Source organism: Balaenoptera acutorostrata, chromosome 3 (genome assembly GCF_949987535.1).
Source record: "Balaenoptera acutorostrata chromosome 3, mBalAcu1.1, whole genome shotgun sequence".
Classification (NCBI taxonomy): Eukaryota; Metazoa; Chordata; class Mammalia; order Artiodactyla; family Balaenopteridae; genus Balaenoptera; species Balaenoptera acutorostrata.
In genome coordinates, this window is record NC_080066.1 from 39,851,718 (window position 1) to 39,873,956 (window position 22,239).

Consider the following 22,239-nt stretch of genomic DNA (forward strand, 5'->3'; position numbering starts at 1 on the left):
AGCTGTGAGGCCTGATTGAGTCCCGTCACCTCCCAGAGTCCCCAGCTTCCACATCAGCAAAATGGTAAGTGTTATTGACTTCATGGGCTTGCTGTGAAGGTTCAGTGAGATGGCAAGTGTGCAATGGGGGGAGCACATCAAAACCACCCCCATCAAAGAGCAGCATGACAGAGTAAAAAAAGCCCTGGATTTGGAACAGTCTGTAGGTCCAAATTCCAATTTTTTCACTGCCCTTCCAAGCTATGTGATCTTAGGCAAGTTGCTTTATATCTCTGAGCCTCGGTTTCCTCATCTGATAAGAGTATCCATTTGTATTTGTTTTCTATTGCTGCTGCAACAAATCATCACAATCTTAGTGGCTTAAAACAACAGAAATTTATTATCTTACATTTTTGGAGGTCAGAAGGCCAAAATGGGTCTCAACTAGATTAAAATCCAAGTGTTAGCAGGGTTGGGTTCCTTTCTGGAGGTTCTATGGGAGAATCTGCTTCCCTGCCTTTTCCTTACCCCCATTCTGTGGCTTGTGGCCCCTTCCATCCTCAAAGTCAGCACCAGCTGGTTGAGTCTTTCTCACATGGCGTCTCTCTGATACCCACTCTTCTTCCTCTCTCCAGATAATCCAGAATAATTTCCCTATTTTAAGTTCAGCTGATCGGTAACCTTAATTCAATCTGCAACCTGAATTCCCCCTTGCATGTAACATAATATATTCAGAGGTTCTGGGGATCAGGATGGAAACATCTTTAGGGTCCATTATTCCACCTGCCACACCTCAGAGTGTTCTTATGAAGATTAAAAAAGACAATACATGTAACCTAGGCCTGTGCTGACTTGTGATAAGTGTTTAGCAAATTGTGGCAGCTATCACCATCATCATCACCACCATACCATCATCATCATCATCATTATCACCATCATCACCACCACCATCACCATCATCACCACAACCACCACCACCATCATAATCATCATCACCACCACCACCATCATCATTACCACCATCATCACCACCAACACCATCACCATCATCACCACCACCACCACCATCATCATCACCATCACCATCATCATTGCCACCACCACCACCATTATCATCATCACCATCATCATTATTCTATAGTCATCTTAGTCCCCATTCCCTCCTTTGCTCTGCAGAAGGAAAGCTTGCCCCTCTGTGAAGACCACCAGGTGTGCTGGGGCAGATGAAGGCTCACAGAGCTCCCTGCATGTCTCGCCCTTGACTTCCTGGCTCACCAAACCTCCAGCCCCAGCTCTCCCTCTTCCACAGGAGCTGCCCTGATCCTTGGGCCCTCACACAGGGGCCCAGGGACAGCTTCTGCTTCTAGACACCACGTCCTGGACGAGGGGGAAACCAGCTTTGTCTTTCCCCCCAGCCCCACCGAGCTCTGTCCGCAGTCCTGGTTGGAGAAATGCTCCTGGACACACAGAGCAGTTGTGAGAACACATTTCTCTGGAAGTTCACAGCTCCCCTGGGCTCTTCCTGAGCACGAGGGGCTGTGCACAAAACCCCAATGCCAGTTAAAGATGAGTTAACAAAACAGCTTCTTATGTAATCTGCCTGATAATAATGGAACATGATATTCATTCGGGGAGGGGACGGGATGTCCCTTAACTCTCCTCCAGCTGTGGGGAGGAGCTCTGTGGACTCCAGGGTACTGGTACAGCGAGGTGAAAGAACTTTGTTGAGAGAACATGACTTGTGTACTCCAGCGTTGGTGGGTATAGCGGTTGGGTCTGACTCTTGCGAAAAGCATCTAAAGGCTGGGACTGGCTGGAAATGCCTGTCCTGTCAGAACACAGAGAAAGAGTGAGGTGGGAGGGGCTTACCCTTCCCAATTCCAGTGAACTTTTTCTGAGTCTTATGAGGGTGATGGGATAGGAGCCATTTGGAAAGGGCTCCATGCAAGATGACTCCCCCAACAAAAAGAGGTTGTGTGGTTGTGCCCCTGGATGTGGGCTCTGGAAGGGGTGGCGAGGCAGTCACCAGAGAGCACTTCCCTTGCATAAGGACACCACGCTGAGAGAGAGGCTCCCAAAGGGGGAGGGTGGGGCCCTCAAAACCCCTACAGACTCCTACAGCTCAACAGCAAAAAACCAGACAACCCGATTGAAAAACGGGCAAAGCACTTGAAGAGACATTTCTTCAAAGAAGACATACAAATGGCCAACAGATATATGAAAAGATGCTTAACATTACTAATCATGCAACTCAAAATTACAGTGAATTATTACCTCATACCAGTTAAGATGGCTATTATCAGAAAACAAAAAATAACAAGTGTTGGCCAGGATGTGGAGAAATGGAACTCTCATACGTTGTTGATGGAGTGTAATATGGTGCAGCTGCTATGAAAAACAGTATGAAAGTCCCTCAGAAAATAAAAATAGAATTACCATCTGATCCAGCAATTCCACTTCTGGGTATACAACCAAAAGAATTGAAATCAAGGTCTCAAAGAGATTATCTGCATTCCCATGTTCATTCCAACATTATTCACAATAGCCAAGATGTGAAAGCAACCTAAATGTCAATTGATGGATGAATGGATAAAGAAAATGTGGTATATACATGTAATAGAATATTATTCAGCCTTAGAAAAGAAGGAAATCCTACCATTTGCAGCAACATGGATGAACCTGGAGGACATTATGCTAAGTGAAGTAAGCCAGGAATCTATAATAGTTAAACTTACAGAAATAGAGAGTAGAACGGTGGTTGCTGGGGGTTGGGGGGAGAGGAAGATGGGAGTTTCTGTTCAGTGGGTATAAAAGTTTTAGTTACATAAGCTGAATAAATTCTAGAGACCTGTTGTATACAACATCATGCCTATGGTTAACAATACTTAACGTGCATTTTAAAATGTGTTAAGGATAGGTCTCATGCTAAGTGTTCTTACCGATAATAATTTCTTTAAAAAGCCATCAGTGGCAGATGACATCAGTGGCAGACCACAACAGAACCAATCCAATGAGAACTTCTCTGACCCTTATTTCCCCTCCCTCCCTAGCCCTCTATCCTGTTCCTAGAGGCACTAGAAGCAGCTGCGTGGAGGGGGCAGAGAATGAGACAAGAAGAATGGAGGAACCCACTATGTCTTCCGGGCTCCGGGCAGGGGGAATGGAGCCATTTAGATCAGATGAGACCAAAGATTTTCTATTAGACTCTTCCAGCCTTTCACTACACGTAAAAACTGTTAATACCTGAAAATAGCCGGCAAACACAGGCGATCTGCTCAGTGTACCACGGGCAGAGAAAGGAGGTCAGACAGTGTGGAGAATAAAACAAAAAGCAAAGGTGTTTGTGTTTGTAAGCCTGCAAGTGCAGCTTGTCTAGGGAGCTGGTTACAGTGGTAATTGTTCACTTCATGGTCCTACTCGGGGGTGCCTCTTTCTCTCATTTAATGCCTCCCACAGCACCATGAGATGGACCATTGTTTTACTGTTCCACGTTGGATGCAACAGGCCGGGGCTAACGTGACACATCAAGGCCACTCAGCTGGTGAGGAGCTGAAATTTGCCCTCTGGGTCTGGCATCAAATCGCAGCACGAGCCACAGATACATATCGGTGGGGTGAGCCCACGAAGTCACGTGGCAGGAGACTTCCCTTTTCTGACCTCAGTGGTCTCCTTTCTTTGTCTGCCATTTCCCAGCATTTAGGGGGATGAAGAAGAGGGTCTCCGGGAAGTGTACTGAGCTTGTCAGAAGAAAGAGACAGAGGAGTCAGAGGTCTTTTCTGACCCCTGCTGTGTTCGGGTTTGCCTGTCTACCCAGTGACTGTGAGGCAGGTTTCCTTGGAGGTGCCCTGCGGTGGCATCAGGGAGTTCTGGAGGAAGCTGGGCTCCAGGTGGGCGTGTCAGCCGCCATAATAGGAAAGGCACTGCGCAAACAGAGGGGTCCTCATCCCTTGCCCACACCACCTCTTGGCCAGGTGACACGTCATCTCCCTGAGCCTCAGTTTCCCATCCAGAGCCAGAATCCTAGTATCTGCTCTGTCCACCTCCCAGAAGTGTCTGAGAAAGCCCTCTGTGAGCTCTGTGGCTGTCACAAACCTGGGACAAACAATGGCTCGGCATCTCAGGTGGACATTGTCTTTGTTTAGCTACCCAGCATGCAGGCACACTTTTTACTTGGGAGAATCCGTGCTTTGAGAAAACCTTGGTGGGAGGCAGGAACCCACCTTCTACCATGGGAGGCAAAAGATGCCAACCACTTCCTCTCCTGGAATCCACCCCCTTGTCTCTCTCTCTCTCTCTCTCTCTCACACACACACACACACACACTCACACACTCAGCCCTCCTAGTCTGGGCCCCTTGGAGGCTGCTACCTGGACCTGTGAATGTGGAGGGAGTGGCGCAGAGACATAGGAGCAGCAGAGATGAATCACTGGGACAGGATGGCTGAGGAGAGTCCGTAGCCTCACCGGTGGGGTGTTGGTGCCAGGATGATGGAGAGCTCCATCAGCAGGGGCCCAATCAGCCTTCTACTCTGGCATGAACCTGGGGGAGCTTGTGGCTGCCAGGTCTCTACTGATTTCTGCCAAGTTCTCTAGGGCTCCCATTAGCTCTTCTGATCTCTTTCCAATATACTCCTTTCCTGTATCAGATATACTAACCAGAGTTGGCTTTTATTGTCTGCATTAAAGGACCTGTTGGGTACGGCTTCCATCAGTAGAATTTCAGGGACATTCACACTGACCATTGCCAGCCCTGAATTCCTCCCAAGGAGTTCCCAGAGTCCTTTGGGGCTGTGGTCCAGGACACAGCTTGCCCTCCTGCTTCTCCTTCCTGCATCCCTGATGGCTCCACTGGAAACGTCTGGTGTCTATCCCTGCACAGGACGTACACAGTTTACCTGTCCTCTTTGAAACCTTCTCTTTGCGTTGTGCAGTGGCAGAGACCTCCAGCTTGCAAGCTCTGCAGACAAGCTTTGGTTTCAATAGGCTCGGCCTGGCATCACAGCTCTGCCACCTACTAACTCATCATGGGTGAACTTGTTAACCTCCCTGGCCTCAGCTTCCTCATCTGCACAGTGAGGATAATGATAGCACCTTCTCATAGAGCCGTGGAGGGAATGAAGTGAGAGCTCCCACCCCCACCTGATGCTCTCAACCAGTGACTAGAGGCTGTTATTATTACTGACTTTAATGTTCTGCTCACACTAGAACGCTGGCTTCCTTTTCCTGCTCTGCTGTGAGTCTAATTTAGGGTCCTCCATAAACCCAGCTTTTTTCTATCTCGGAGGCATGGGAGGAGAGGTCTGAGGTTGAGTTCCTTGAACGCTTGGGCTTTGCAGTAAGAAAAGGGCCCTGGAAGAAGGAAGCAAGGGATTCAGGGATTGAGCCAAAGTTTCTGAGTTCCCAAGAGCCTCAGATCTGCTGCCGTTAGCAGTGGGTTAGTCATGCCTATGGCTAAGAGATGCCTTGTGTAACGGGCACCGCTGGCCTCCTCACCCTATCAGCTTCCCTATGCCCTCCCAGGACACTGCTGAGTTCCCTGTGGCATTGTGGTCTGGGGCCGGGGCAGGAGAAGTCTCTGTGCGCCAGACTTTCAGGGCACAAGGGGCTTTAGGGCCACCTTTTTTGACCTTCTTGCTTTATGGATAAGAAGACCCAGACCCAGAGAAGGAAAGAGCCTCATGGAGCCCAGTCTCCTGACTGGAGAGAGGACCCTCTCTGCTCCCCATACTGCTTCCCAGAGCATCGTTGAGGCCTGAGCTTACCTGTGTGTGTGTGTGTGTGTGTCCCCACCTGTGTGACCTCCCCCTCCCCGTGCAGCCCCCTGGTTTGTCTCACCACGAGACTCTCAGGTGAGCTGCAGCATCGAAGGCAGATATGTTCCCTGGAACAGCTTCATCTGACTGCTAGCTTGGGGTGTAATAACATTTATCACAGGTCTCCTTCATAAATAGATTTCTTTCCTGAGCTCGCAATCCTGGTTCAGATGCTTTTGAGAGGCTGTGGAACAGACAAATCCGCAACCTAAAAATAAAGCCCAGCCCAAAGCAGGGGCTTCACATAGTGGGAGAACAAGGGGAGGGAAAAAATGAACACCTTTCTGAGTGGCTACAAGGTGCACGAGACAAGCTCTCACTGAATTTTCACAGCCTCCTACAAGCTATTTCCCCACTTTACAGGGAGAAAACAGGTCCAGAGAGGCCACAGAGCAGGCAGAAGCCAGAGCCAGGAATTAAAACCAGGTCTGTCTGCCTCCAACGTTCATGAGGACCTTTGATTACAGCTTATTCAAGTTTCTGGAGAAGAATTTGACATGTTTGGGAAAAATTCATCATAAGAAGAAGGAGTTTCTCACTTTGTCCTTTTCTCTCCTCCCACAGAGATCCATTCCTTTTGAAACTAATGTCCATTTGTCATTTCTTCTTTTTCCGTCTCTCCCTCGCACCCCTTGCTTTCTTTTTTCACTCTTATGGCTGTCTAAGGTCGTAATATCCTGAGCTGAGTCCCCTGTTGAATCCAAAGCCCATATGGGCATTTCTCTGGGTGGAAGGCTGGTGACAGCTCTGGGCAGGGAGCCGAGGCTGGCTGGTTGGTGTGGTCAGGCTGGGGACAGGCTGGGGACACAGCCGAGGATGTGTCCTAGCTGCTCCTGTCTGCAGGACTGGCATCCTGGAGAGACACAGGTGGGTACCTCTCACTGGTTGCCTGGTGCATCTGACACTCTCTTGGCCTAGGGACCGCTGGCCACATGGAGGCACCAACAGGCTCATGGATGGAGGGGTGCCCACCAGGCAGAGTGCCAGACATCAGGAAGCCCTGTGCTGTTCTCGGGAGGAAGTTGCCCTGGTCCAGGTGGTGGGCAGTTGGGATGGGAAGTCTGCAATTGATTTGGCTCCCTGAGACTTCACCAATGAAAGAGAGATGCCATTCTATAGTGTAGGAGTAAAGAATATGAACTAGGTTATTGATTCATTTACTCAACAAGTAATTATTGAGGACGTACTCCATACTAGATCCTTTTTTAGGTGCTAGAGACTGAATGAACATGACAGATAAGTCCAAGATCTCAAGGAATTTCACTTCCAGTGGCAGAGAGAGACAATAAACAAGCCCCATCTTCTGAGTGGCAAGCAGATGGAGAAAAAAGGTGCAGCTGTTCAGATCTAAGACTTTAATTTCTCTTCTCACTGCCTCTTTAACCTGTTTCCTACCTGAGTGTTAATTTTCACCCATTGTAGATTGCTGCCACCATCAAAGACGCTGGATGTGGATGATCAAAGATTCAAGATTTAAGCAAAACAGACAGTTTCTCTCTTGTATTTCAAAAGTTGGTGATACTGCTGTTCCCTTTGGGCGAACACCTATGCAGCCCCATGTCTTCAAGGAACATCCATAATACCATGTCCTAGGTGGATAGAATGATCTGTGGACAATTTTTAAGGAGTAATTTTAGGTCAAGGCATTTAATGGCAGGTCTTTTTTCCTTTTCCTTATTCTTTCTTTCTTTTTTTTTTTTTAATTGAGAATCATCTGCCATTCACAGGGCACTGCGATGTGCATGGGACCATCCAGGGGTCACTGGGGGCCATGAGGAAACTTGGCCCTCTTACTCAAGAGTGTTTGTATTCTTCCTATTGATACACCTGCTCTGTTGCCTTCAATCACCACCTGTACGGCTAAGAGGAGATTAGGGCCAGAACTTATTTTAAACTCTGGTTCTGTCATTTCCTAGCTTTGTGATCTTAGGTAAGTCACTTAATCTTTCTGAACTTCAGTGACCCCTTGGGAAAGAGTGTAGTTGAATGGAAAGAACAGAGTCTTTGAAGTTTGATTCCTGGCTCTGCCACTTACTTGCTGTGTAACCTTATGCACATAACTTACCTGTGGGAACTTGGTTTCTTCATCCAAAAAATGGAAATGAAAATACCTACTTCACAGGGCTATTTTAAAGATTAGATGAAAAAACGCATTTCAAGCACAAAGTCTGTATATCTATTTGTTAGTCAAAAAATGTAATTTTCTTTAACCTTTCCTTTTCTATGAAATAAAACCTTCTGGGATAACTTCACCCCATCTCATAAATGGCACTACCATCTACCCAAATGCTCAGACCAAAAATCTAGAAGTCATCTCTGATTCATTTTTTATATCACCCGCCCCCCCACTCTTTCTTGAGCACAAAATTCAATAGAAAGGTCCTTGGCTTGACTTCTGAATGTGTCTTGAATCTGTCTTCTCCCACTATCTCTACTTCTACGGCATTAGTCATAGCCACAATCATCTCTCCCTTAGCAGTTTTAAAACATGGTCCTCAAATTCTTTGACACTCCTCTCATTGAGAGGTGGAGGGTGGTGTTCCCTCCCCTTGAATCTGCAAGGACCTGGGACTACTTTGACCAGTAAAGTATGGCAGAAGTGATGCTATGTGACTTCTCAGGATGGGTCATAAAAGGCTTCTGACTGTTTCTCTTAAAACACTCCCTTTGAATGCTCCCTTTTATACCTGAGTGGTCACGCTGTGAAGAAGCCCAAGAGAGGCACAAGTAGGGGTTCCAGTTGACAGTTCCAGCTAAACCAAGCTTTTGCAGTTCTCAGACATTTAAATCATCCCCAGCCATTTGAAACCTCCCAGCTGAGGATCCAGACATCACGGAGCAGGGGGGAGCCATTGTCCCTGTGCCCTTTCTGAATTCTTGATTCACAGAATACATGAGCATAGTAAAATGGTTATTGTTTTAGTGCTACTAAATTTGGTTTGTTATGCAGTGATAGATAATCAGAACACTCCCCTTGTCTACTGCAGTGCCCTCCCGACTTCTTCCCCTGCTTGCACTAACATCCATTTCTCCGCAAAGCAACCACAGGAATCTTTTGGGAATATAAATCAGATAATGTCACTCTGCCATATAAAACCTTTCCAAACTTCCTATCTTGGCCTACTGGGCCCCACATGACCTAGCCTCTGCTCTTAGGTGCTTGCTGGAGGTGGGACACTGTCACCTTCTACATGGAAATCAGAGGCTGGCCAAAGCCATATGACATGGGACACAAAAAGCACGTCTTGCAGCTCAGTCCCAGCTTTCTCACTTCAAGACCCAAAGCAGGATTTTCTGTACCTATGTGGGTGTTGGAACCCTGGTCCATGACCCCAAACACTCTGTGGGTGATCATGACCTTTCCTATACCTTTTTAGCTCTGAATGCTCTCTTGATTGCTGGCACTATTATATCCTTCCCTTCCTCCATCTCCATCTCTCCCCCTTTCTTCCTTTTTCTCTCTCTTTCTTTCTTTCCTTTTCTTTCTTTCTTTCTTTCTTTCTTTCTTTCATTCTTTCTTTCCTTCCTTCCTTCTTTCTTCCTTCCTTCTTCCTTCCTTCCTCCCTTTCTTTTCTTTCTTCCTTCCTTCCTTCCTTCTTTCTTTCTTTCTTTCTTTCTTTCTTTCTCTCTCTCTCTCTCTCTCTCTCTTTCAGTGCAGCCATATTTTTCAAATAATATCATGCATTTCCGTGTGTTTGTGACTGGAGGGGAGAACTCCATCAACTCAACAGCCCATGTTGCAAGAAGCCTTAAAACTCTCATTATTTGTATACAATGCCATCACCTACTTAACTTAAGAAATGAACTGAGAAGTAGTTAAAAGTTAGAGCATTTGGTAAGGTGGCTAGATATAAGGTCTACATACCCAATTGACTTTTTGGTGAAAATGGTATTAATAGATTAAGCACAGTCATTTAAATTCACTCTGTTCTGAAATGCCACTAAAACTACCAGTAAAGTTTTTTTCCCATAAATCCACAAAGATGGGGAGAATGAGAGTGGAGACAACATCATTTGGGGAGTTAGAAAGCAGATGGACAAATGGTAATTTATGTAGCTAACATAAGAAAGAAGAATCCTAAGCCAGCAGAATCCTAAACCAGAAGAATCCTAAGAACCAACCAGATTTACCCTGCAGAATGTAAAGGCTCAGAGATTGGTTGCACCAGAAACTTTTGGAGCTGGAGGTAGGGGGTGAAAAAGAGGATTGGTAGAAAACTGTTTAAAAAGCAGTTAAGAGTGGGAGTTATTGCTTAAAGGGTACAGAGTTTCTGTTTGGGGTGATGAAAAATTTTGGAAGTAGGTAGTGGTTATGGTTGCAACAATATTGTGAATGTACTTTATTGCCCTCTCACAACATGGCAGTGTACTTCTTCAAAGCCTACAGGAAAACCTCTCACTCCAGTCAAGACAGAGTCTTATATAATGTAATCACATGAGAGACTATCCCATCACCTTTGCTATATATAGACTGTAACCTAATCAAGGGAGTGACTCTTCCTTCACCTTTGCCATATTCTTTTGGCTAGAAGCAAATTACAGATTCTGTCCACACTCAGAATATACAGGGGTGTAACTCATTGGGGGTCATCTTAGAATTCTGCGTACCATAACTGTAGACAAAAGAAGCTCTAATAAGCTTTCAGAGAGAAATAAACAGGTTCAGTCAAATAATCAGGAAGTAGAGTAATTCAGCTTTCTCAACAGCAGTGTTGGAAGCTATGGAGTAGTGCTATCAAAATTCTAAAGTGAAAGGATTTCCTACCTATCATTTTATACCTAACCAAGCTATCCATTGAGTGTGAAAGTAGAATACAGACATTATTGGAAATAAAAAGTCTCAAATATTTACCTCCCACACACTTTCTTAGGAAGCTATGACCTATAAATCAGAGGAGTAACCAACAAAAAGGAAGACTACTGATCCAAAAGACAGTAAATAAGGTCAGAAGGCTTGGGAAGGAGGAATTCATCAAGATGAAATTAATAGAACAGCTGAGATGAGTGAATGTGATGAAAAAAGAGTTAGACAACTGGCAGTGAGTTTTGCGTTGAATTAGTGAAAAGAACATAAAAAATTAATCAAACAATAACAAATAATTATTAACTCCAGGGATATAAAAAATTATTCAGGAAAGGAAATGGAACTACATGGCTCAGCTCTGAAGAATTGAGTGATAGATTCATTACAATGTAAATAGTGCACATTAATCTAACCAGAGTGATGATGTAATTATACAGTTCTGAAAGGATGGTGGTATGGGTTGAGGTCCTAACCCCCAGAACTTGTGAATTTGGAAATAAGGACTTTGTAGATGATCAAGTTAAGGTGAGGTCACCTTAGGGTGGGCTCTGCTCCAATATGACTGGTGTCTTTATCAAAGGGAGAAATCTGGACATAGAGACAGAGACACAGTGAGAACATATGAAGCCTGGAGTTAAGCTGCCACAAGCCAAAGAAGGCCAAAGATTGCTGAAAATCCACCAGAAAAAGGAGAGAGGCTTGGAAGAGATTCTTCCTCACAACGCTCAGAAGGAACCAACCCTGCCGACACTTTGATTTTGGATTTCTAACCTCCAGGACTGTGAGATGATAAATTCTTGTTGTTTAAGATATCCAGTTCGTGGTACTTTGTTACAACAGCCCTAGTAAACTAATGCGGATGGAAAGTATGTGTGTATCGGTGGGGGGGCGGGGCGGGCAGGGGAAGGAAGAGGAAAGAGCTAGCCCTTCATCTTCAGTGGGACGTTAACAGATCATTCCTGCAAATAATGAATCAAGAAATAGCAGTATAAGCATAGTATTTAGAAATAGCAAGGTAAATACCAAAATAATCATCTAAAAGAATTAAAATTTGTTTCCTGTGGGGATGGGTTAAGGAAGTAGGGTGGAAGAGGGCTGGAACTTGATGTTTATCTTTGAACCAGCTGACTCTTTACCTTAAGTGCGTAGAAGGATAAAAATAAAAACACAAAAAGTCCACTATGTCAGCAATTATTAACTAGAAAATATAATAGAGAAAAAATTCCATTCACAAGGGAAGTAAAACCTAAATAATGCCACCCAAGAATAATTCCGAACAGGACACATGCCAGATCCTTCTGGAGAAAAGTCTCAAATGTTACTGAAGGACAAAAGTAAATAGAAACTGGACCCTGCCTCAAGCAGTGCCTGTGATGAAGGAAATGGCAGATGAACATTAACAGCATGACGTGCAAGGAGCTACTTGATTAGGCGGGAAAAAGCATCCAACTCTGCCTGGGGAAGTCAGAGAAGGTTCTGCAGGGGATGTGGCTCTAAGTGAAAACTTGAAAGAGAGAGAAGGCGGGGAGACATTCCAGGCAGAGAGCACAGCCTGAACCAACCCACTGTGTGTTTGGGGAATCGTAAAGTGCTTGACCTGAGGGAGAAAAGTGGGCATGATGGAGAGTGTTGGCAGATGAAGCTGGCTATCGAGGCAGAGATTGGATCATTAAGAAGCCATGTACACAGTGGGAGTGTTTGCTCTATTTTATAGGAATGGGAGTTTTCAAGTAGCAGAATGAGAAGAAGGTGCTATGTGTCTCGTGGAATAAGCATGTGGGTGACTTCTCAACGTAAGGTGTCGCTGTGGACAGGGAGCCTGTGTTACTGGCTTGAATTCTTTGGGCAGGCTCCCTACGGATACTTCTTGACAGCAGCCCCAGACCTCAGTGAGCCATTGATCCAGGGGGTTATTAGGTGCTGTGATTCATCCGCCTGAGGTGGGGAGCTCCGTGTCCATTGCAGACACCTCCCAGGAAAGAGGCCCCGCCAAGCACAGTGTGTGTGGCAGACCACTTGACCGCTGGGAGCTCATGCCTTCCACTGCTCCTCCTTCTCATGGTCAGGAGGGTGCAGAAACCCCCCGCTGAGACACTGCAGTACAAACACAGGGACAGGAGGTGTGGGCTCTTCCTCCAAGGAGCCCCAAAAGCACCTGTGATCAGCCACCATATAAAAGAGAGAGATTATAAAAGCAAAAATGGTGCCTCGACTTCAGGAACAATAAAGGCTTTTGTATCAATGTTTGCAGATGGTCCCGGGTGTTTTGTGGCTGAGTGTGGCTCCTCAGTGTCACACTGAGAGGGGCTGCGTGGTGGGGAAGAAGGTGGCACATTAACCTGCTTCTGTGACTGCAAGTTTCTTACCTGGGTTGGTTTTCCCAGCCCCGGGGTCAGCAGACCTCAGTCTGTTTCTCTCACATTCTCTGCCTAACTGGCCACCTCCAGTCTTCAGCTGTGCTGACCTTCCTGTGGTTCTCCAAACATCCCAGCTTGGTCCAGCCGCAGGGCCTTTATCCTTGCTAATCCCATTTTCTGGAATGTTCTTTCCCCAGGTCTTCACGTGGCTGGCTCCTACTCATTCTCTCAGAAGGATCTTCTCATGTAACATTAATAGCAAGTACTCTGGAGCTAGCCTGACTGGGTTCAAATCCCAGCTCTGCCACCTTGAACAAGGTAAGTATCCGGTGTGCCTGAGTGGATGAATTGTTGTGGGGATTAAATGAGTTGGTGTAAATGTAAAATCTTAGGATAATGCCTATCCCATAGTAAATTTATGTAAGAATTAGCTATTATTATTGGTCAATAATATATGTCACCTTTTATTAGAACGGTCCTCCCCTCACCCTAGTCATTCTTTCCTCTTACCCACTATCTGCGAATATATTATTGATTTCTTTGCTTGTTTATTGCTTCCCTCTCCACCGCTAGAATACAAGAACCATGAGGACAGGGACCCTGTCTGTCTTGTTTACTGCTGTATGCCCAGTACCTAAGTAGTGTCAGACACATAGCAGATGCTCAAGAAATAGGTGTTGAGTGAAGTAATATAGTCAATGAACTTCTCTGAACCAATAATTATTGCTTGGGGATTCTAAGTGGGTAAAGTGCTTCCAAATTCATGTGAGGCATAACGTGGCTTTTCCTTAAAAATTAATTCCCTACTTTGCTCCCTTGCCCAGACCCTTTAATAATATTACCACTTCAATCCATAGGACAGTGGACATTAAGATGGTAAATGATAAATTTATAAGCTACTGCAATCTAGACACATGTTTTTCTAATAATTCATGGGATATATCCTAGTGTCTGAGCTTTTGCCCAATGGGCCATTTTCAGCTCTGGCAAAATCACAATGTGTCTTTTCCTCCCAAAGAAGAAGGAGATATGACCTCTCATAGACAACAGAACCCAGAGGGAGCTGAGGTAGGGATACAGATGAAGAACAGCACAGCAGAGCCATGCAAACTGGGAGACAAAACTGGTAACATAACTTGCAGAGCTTGTTGGATGAGGCAGCCCTTTCTTCTTCTATTTTTGATAGAGAATAAATTTACCGACTCCCTTGCAGCTAGGTATGGCTAGTCCTAGCCAGTGGGATATAAGTGGACGAGGTGAGTGCAGCTACTAGGAAGGTTCCTTGAAAGGACTTTTCTTTTTCCTGCTCTCTGAGGGATAGACGGCTGGAGCTGGAGCAACCATGTTGGCTCATGAGGTAAACAGAGGCCGTGCTTGGGGGAGCTACAAGAGAGAAGGAGCATGGCTTCATGAGGATTTGGTGGAGCAGAGCTGCCATTATCCCTGGACTATTCATCTCTCACTTTTTATTTGAGAGAGAAACAAACTTTCATCTTTTAAAGCCTTTGTTATTTTGGATTTGCTGCTACTCATAGGCAAGCCTAATCTTAGCAAACACAGCATCATAAATGGACGATGGATAAATGCTGAACTAAATTTTGACCTGTTAAATAAAAACTAGGGATTGTCTGCAAACAGAAGACCATGACGCAGGAAGTGCACACCAGTCTGGGTCCAGATCAGCGTAGGAAGAACAGCAGAGGCTCAGCAGACTCCTAGGTGCACAGGAAGAAAAAACCCAGATCAGGTTAATAGACAGTTCTCTCAGCTAAATCCAATTAAACACTTCCTTGGTTCTTTAGTGGTAAGAAATTAAAAATTAGCACCACAGCCTTGCTAGATAGCACACAGTACCTCCTCTACTTAATAACAGGTTACATTCTTCCTAAGTCTATTTGTTTGAGTCCAGAGGGACTGAGGCCCTGGGAACATAACTTAATCAGAGTACGAATCCTTGGAAACATTAAAACCAGCAGACTCTTCTTCTTCATGCTGATAAGTATTTCATGGGCAATCTTTTCTCCAAGTAGTTGGGGGCACTAAGGGAGTCTATGGAGCTGATAACTCCTTCCTGCCTCCGCCCACATCTCCTGGAGCACCTCAGCCACCGTGATCATTGCACTTTCCACCTCCCTACTTACTCTGACACTGTGCAGATTCGAAGGGCCTGGAACCTATGATCCTCCCCTGGTTATCAACTCTACACCGCCTCCCACCCCGCTTCCCCTTCCCTGGCTTTCCATCACTGCCTCCTATTTTGTTTCTTTCATAGCACTTACAACATTTACACTTTAATGTTTTTTAGTTTATTACCTGTATCTATCCCCATCTCCCACTGACTGTAAGTTTTTCAAGGGTAAGGACTGCGTTTGTTTTAGTCACCAACATGTTCCCAGTAGCCAGCAAGTATGTTTGGCTCATATTAGGCGTTCAATAAAATAGGTGGTGAATGAATGAATACACACTTCAACAGCAGCACTTTCACTCTGCCATTAGGTCCTTGAGCAGAGTCCCAGCTTTGTCCTGCATTAATACCTGGCTCATGGGCAGCCCACAGGAGTGTTCATCTGATAGCCTCCTACTGTCAAGTTCTTGCCTTGTTCTTTTCCCTCCCCTCTTGCTGATTATCAGTGATGGTGTAAGCATAGCAGGTTGCATGCTAAGCACTTTGTCCTTCCAAACTGTGCATCCTTTTGCAATGCATCAAGGCACACGAGCACAGCAGTCATTATTTTTTTCTCAGCACTTTCAGTCTTTTATGATTTCTTCTTTTAGTTCCATCACAATCACACACCTTTTATTTCAGTCACTTTAAAACTTTTGCTGCTCTTGTACTTGCTGGATACAGTGGGATTAACCATGCTTGCAAACTACCTCAAAACTAAGAGGTAAGATTGCCACTTATTAACAAAGGATTCTATGGTCCAGACTGGAGGGAACTTGCACTACATCTATCGCCATCTGTTGGCAGGAGGCCGAATTAATGTGATCTTGTTTTGTAGCTTTTGTTTGTATCTATGAAAGTTTATAACTTGGAAGTTCATAAGTAGAGTAGTTTTTTTTTTTTTTTTAATCTGTACTTTGTTGGATTCAATTACACTTAAGTTAAACCCGGAGTATAATCTCTTTTAATCCCTTTAGATAGTGCGTGAGTTCAAATATTCTCATTTATTCCTTTGTGTTGAATCCCCAAGTCTGGCATAAAGAATTCTAGTGAATATTGTTATAGCTCAATTTGTCACAAATTGTGCTGCATGGGGTATATATAGGTATTCCCACCTAAAAATTTTGATAAAATAAATTTGGGACTCCTGGCATGCCTCATTCACAATGTGCATTATCATTTAAAAGGCTCTCCTTAACCAATGTGTATTATCACCTAAAAGTCTCTTTTAAAAAAAGCCTAGGGCTTCCCTGGTGGCGCAGTGGTTGAGAATCTGCCTGCTAATGCAGGAAACACGGGTTCGAGCCCTGGTCTGGGAAGATTCCCACATGCCGCGGAGCAACTAGGCCCGTGAGCCACAACTACTGAGCCTGCGCGTCTGGAGCCTGTGCTCCGCAACAAGAGAGGCCACAATAGTGAGAGGCCCGCGCACCGCGATGAAGAGTGGCCCCCACTTGCCACAACTGGAGAAAGCCATAGCACAAAAACGAAGACCCAACATAGCAATCAATCAGTCAATAAAGAAATCTTAAAAAAAAAAAAAAGCCTAGTGTTTTTCAAACTTGCTTAATTATAGAACGCTTTCCTCATATAACATCCCGTGTTCCAACATTATTAGGGACATGTAGAGATCTATCATCTATCTATCTATCTATCTATCTATCTATCTATCTATCTAATCTGGTAGATCATAAGTGTTTCTTGGAGTCAAGATTCTGGTGCAAAAAGGGCCCAAAACCATAATCATAGCACTCCTGAAAGAATACTGCCTTTGCAAAGTTTATTTCAGCCCTTGTGTGCATCACTTTAAACTAGCCCAGCAGCAGAATACCTGTTTGACATTCTGGAAAGGGTCCTCATGCTGTCTAGTTCAGTAATACTGAAACACCTTTTCCCAGCAGGTAATACAGTATCTCAGCAATCATTACATTTTGTGGAAGAGAAACATGAGAAAATTCCAGCAGCTACAGGAAAGCTTGAAGCACTTGCTTTGTTTTTTTGAGTAGGCTCATCTTGGCTTGCACACGTCTTAGTCTGAGTAAGGCGAATATTATTCACAGTGTGGGTGTGGCAGCCCAGGAGGACAATGATAGAAGTTCCAATTTCACATTTTTCTTTATTTGGTCTTACATCCTATGCGTCAAAATGATAAAGAATGTTCCAATGGCCTTCTAAAAGTTCAAAGTGGGAAGACTCCGTGGTTGAGGCATCCCTTAAATAATAGTCCTCATACCAGAATTTGTGTGTTTGTCTGTGTGCTGTGTGTGTGTGTGTGTGTGCGTGCGTGTGTGGTGTGGGTGAGTTATAAAACATTTCAACATTTTCTTGGTGTTAGGAATTTAAAATTGAAGGACCCAAGTTCAGAAAACTGTGGGAGTGATGATATTATTGTGCATTTGCACTCTCACCCTTGATGTCTGGTTGCAGATGACCTTGGGCAAGGTCAAAGTGTGCGACTATCAGCTTCTAACTACTTTGTAAGAACAGTAGGAAATCAACCAACTGTGGGTACTGGCTGTTTAGTTGCATTTCATTATACCTAATGCTCTTGGAGTCTCCCTTAAATCCATATAAGTGATAGGTGTTTGTCTGGCAATGTTGCTATTACCAAGTGGCCACAGATGACCAATTTGATGATTTGTTTGACTTGATGATCAATGTCTTCAACTTTCTAAACACATTTTTAAGGTTAAATTTCTGACTTTCAAGTGAACTGTTGCCTTGGATGAATCCAGAGGAATAATCCTTTTATGCATTTAACTCCACAGAGAATACTTTTGGAAATCTATTGATATTCTGGTCCTTGGGCTGTTCCATTGGCATAAATATCTTAGACATGAATTCCCAGAGTTGTGATCCAGTTCCTTTGCAAGAGGCTTTTGTGCTGCTATTATAATAATCATCATCAGTATCATTACCAATCCCTGCATTTGTAAAATAGTACTCATCAAGACTCTTGGTGGCAACTGATAGCAAACCAATTCAAGGTGGCTTAGCACAATGAGCCTTTATTGGCTCATGAAACTTGAAAGTCCCGAGGTAGAGCTGGATTCTGTCACTGTACTTAAATAACACCTACCCTTCAGTCTTCATCTCTTACCCTGCTTTAATTTTTCTTCATAGCACTTATCATGAGCTGGCATGGTATTCCGTGTCTACTTGGTATTTATTGCCTGGGGTTCCCACTGGAATGCAAGCTCCAGGAGCGTAGGGTCTTCCTTTTGTTCATCACCTAATGCCAAGCATCCAGAAATGGACATGGAATATAGGAGGAATGTGATAACCAGTTGAATTAAAGAATGAAAGAATGAATTCATGCAGGTGCTCAAATGGCTTCATTGGAAATTTGTCTTTAAACATCGTTTGTTCTGCTTCTTTCTGTGTTGCTTTCATTCTTTGGACTGCCTCTTCCCTGTGGGGACAAGATGGCTCCCAGCAGAAAGAGAACTTCTTTTTCTCAATAGAACCAGCAAAAGGCTCACTGACCAGCTTAGGTCATATGGCCATCCCTCAGCCAGTGAGCACGGCCAGGGGGGTGCAGTGGCCCAAGTGAACCACAGTGTCTGAGGGTGGGAGGATATAAGCTGGGCAGACCTCACAAGAACATTGGCTAAAATAATAAGAGCTTAATAATTGCTCTCAGGTGCACTTTATCAACTGATCCTCACAAAATCTTGTGAGGAAAGGACAGATATTATTCTCCCCATTTTACAGATGAGGAAATTGAGGCTTGGGTAGGGTATGCTTCTTTAAGCAGTTAGGAAGCGGTGGAGCTCTGTCTTGACCTCAGGTCTTCTTGGGCTTCACCCAGAATTCTTTCTACTGCAACAGACCTGGTGGAATAGCTTTTCAGTGTGGAAGAAAATGGCATGTGGCTTGTCTTTGCAGAAGGGGCTGAAAAGTGGGAAAGGTAAGAGATTTGATAAAATCCTTGAAGGGTTTTTACTTCTCTGGCTGAGTGACTTTATTTCTCTCAGTGGAGCCAGCTGGTTGGAAATGGCTGGTAATCACTAAAAGGTTTTGCCTTAGTACATGGAAAGCAAGGACTCAAGATGGTATGAGGAGGGAGTGGCAATAACAGCAAATTTTCTGAGCCCAATGACCTGAATCTGGAAAAAAGAAATGGTGTCATATTTAGGCAATGAACAATCACCTCTGAACCATGTGGAAGCACAGAGGTTTCTCTTTCTGCCAGTTTTGCACACATGTATAGAACATCCATTTTAAGAGATGAGAGGAATCTCAGGGAGCATCTAGACCTATAATTCTCACCCGCTGTTTTATGGCCCCGTGAGCCAAATTTTTAGCACTTCATGCTTGTTCCTCTCCCTCCACTCTTTGTTGGTAACATTGGCTGTGTTGCTTTTACTCTCTCATTCTGGGGTCAGCGGTAGAACATTTATAGGATTTTCCAGTTCACAGTGTAATTTTGTCTAGAAAACGTTGAACTGGTGGTTTCACAGTTAAGAACTGGGCTGGAAAAAAGGAAAGTCACTTGTTAAGATTGTCTGGCAATAAACGGAGGGACTGAACCTTAAACCCAGACTTAAAACAAACAAACAAAACCCCCCTTCCAGTTGTTTCCAGTAAACCAGTGCTTCTCAAGTGTTTGACCTGGCTGGGTCATACTCAAGGGGTTCTGATTTAATTGCTCTGAGGTGTCTGGACTTTCACAATTTCCCTGAGGGATTCTGATGGACAGACGGGTTGAGAACCTGAACACTATCCACTGCCACTCCATACGCTGAAGTGCAAGGCTGTTGCTTGTTGCAGGATAGGATAGAGGGTTTTGGGGTAGAAACAAGTTGGAGAGCATTTGAGAGGATTATAGGAAAAAAGAAGAGAGCTAAGATGTTATTTTTTTTTAATAGCGTGTATCAGTACTTCATTCCTTTTTTTTTTGAATTTTATTTTATTTGTTTTTTATACAGCAGGTTCTTATTAGTTATCCATTTTATACATATTAGTGTATACATGTCAATCCCAATCTCCCAATTCATCCCACCACCACCACCACCACCCCCTCCACTTTCCCCCCTTGGTGTCCATACATTTGTTCTCTACATCTGTGTCTCAATTTCTGCCCTGCAAACCGGTTCATCTGTACCATTTTTCTAGGGTCCACATATATGCGTTAATATACGATATTTGTTTTTCTCTTTCTGACTTACTTCACTCTGTATGACAGTTTCTAGATTCATCCACGTCTCTACAAATGACCCTATTTTGTTCCTTTTTATGGCTGAGTAATATTCCATTGTATATATGTACGACATCTTCTTTATCCATTTGTCTGTTGATGGGCATTTAGGTTGCTTCCATGACCTGTCTATTGTAAATAGTGCTGCAATGAACATTCGGGTGCATGTGTCTTTGTGAATTATGGTTTTCTCTGGGTATATGCCCAGTAGTGGGATTCCTGGGTCATATGGTAATTCTATTTTTAGTTTTTTAAGGAACCTCCATACTGTTCTCCGTAGTGGCTGTATCAATTTACATTCCCACCAACAGTGCAAGAGGGTTCCCTTTTCTCCACACCCTCTCCAGCATTTGTTGTTTGTAGATTTTCTGATGATGCCCATTCTAACAGGAGTGAGGTGATACCTCATTGTAGTTTTGATTTGCATTTCTCTAATAATTAGTGATGTTGAGCAGCTTTTCATGTGCTTCTTGGCCGTCTGTATGTCTTCTTTGGAGAAATGTCTATTTAGGTCTTCTGCCCATTTTTGGATTGAGTTGTTTGTTTTTAATATTGAGCTGCATGAGCTGTTTGTATATTTTGGAGATTATTCCTTTGTCCATTGATTTGTTTGCAAATATTTTCTTCCATTCTGAGGGCTGTCTTTTCATCTTGTTTATGGTTTCCTTTGCTGTGCAAAAGCTTTTAAGTTTCATTAGGTCCCATTTGTTTATTTTTGTTTTTATTTCCATTACTCTAGGAGGTGGATCAAAAAAGATCTTGCTGTGATTTATGTCAAAGAGTGTTCTTCCTATGTTTCCCTCTAAGAGTTTTATAGTGTCCGGTCTTACATTTAGGTCTCTAATCCATTTTGAGTTTATTTTTGTGTATGGTGTTAGGGAGTGTTCTAATTTCATTCTTTTACATGTAGCTGTCCAGTTTTCCCAGCACCACTTATTGAAGAGACTGTCTTTTCTCCATTGTATATCCTTGCCTCCTTTGTCATAGATTAGTTGACCATAGGTACGTGGGTTTATCTCTGGGCTTTCTATCCTGTTCCATTGATCTATATTTCTGTTTCTGTGCCAGTACCATATTGTCTTGATTACTGTAGCTTTATAGTATAGTCTGAAGTCAGGGAGTCTGATTCCTGCAGCTCCGTTTTTTTCCCTCAAGACTGCTTTGGCTATTCGGGGTCTTCTGTGTCTCTATACAAATTTTAAGATTTTTTGTTCTAGTTCTGTAAAAAATGCCATGGGTAATTTGAAAGGGATTGCATTGAATCTGTAGATTGCTTTGGGTAGTATAGTCATTTTCACAATATTGATTCTTCCAATCCAAGATCATGGTATTTCTCTCCATCTGTTTGTATCATCTTTGATTTCTTGCATCAGTGTCTTATAGTTTTCTGCATGCAGGTCTTTTGTCTCCCTAGGTAGGTTTATTCCTAGGTATTTTATTCTTTTTGTTGCAGTGGTAAATGGGAGTGTTTCCTTAATTTCTCTTTCAGATTTTTCATCATTAGTATATAGGAATGCAAGAGATTTCTCTGCATTAATTTTGTATCCTGCAAATTTACCAAATTCATTGATTACCTCTAGTAGTTTTCTGGTGGAATCTTTAGGATTTTCTATGTATAGTATCATGTCATCTGCAAACAGTGACAGTTTTCCTTCTTCTTTTCCAATTTGTATTCCTTTTATTTCTGTTTCTTCTCTGATTGCCATGGCTAGGGCTTCCAAAACTATTTTGAATAATAGTGATGAGAGTGGACATCCTTGTCTTGTTCCTGATCTTAGAGGAAATGCTTTCAGTTTTTCACCACTGAGAATGATGTTTGCTGTTGGTTTGTCATATATGGCCTTTATTATGTTGAGGTAGGTTCCCTCTATGCCTACTTTCTGGAGAGTTTTTGTCATAAATGGGTGTTGAATTTTGTCAAA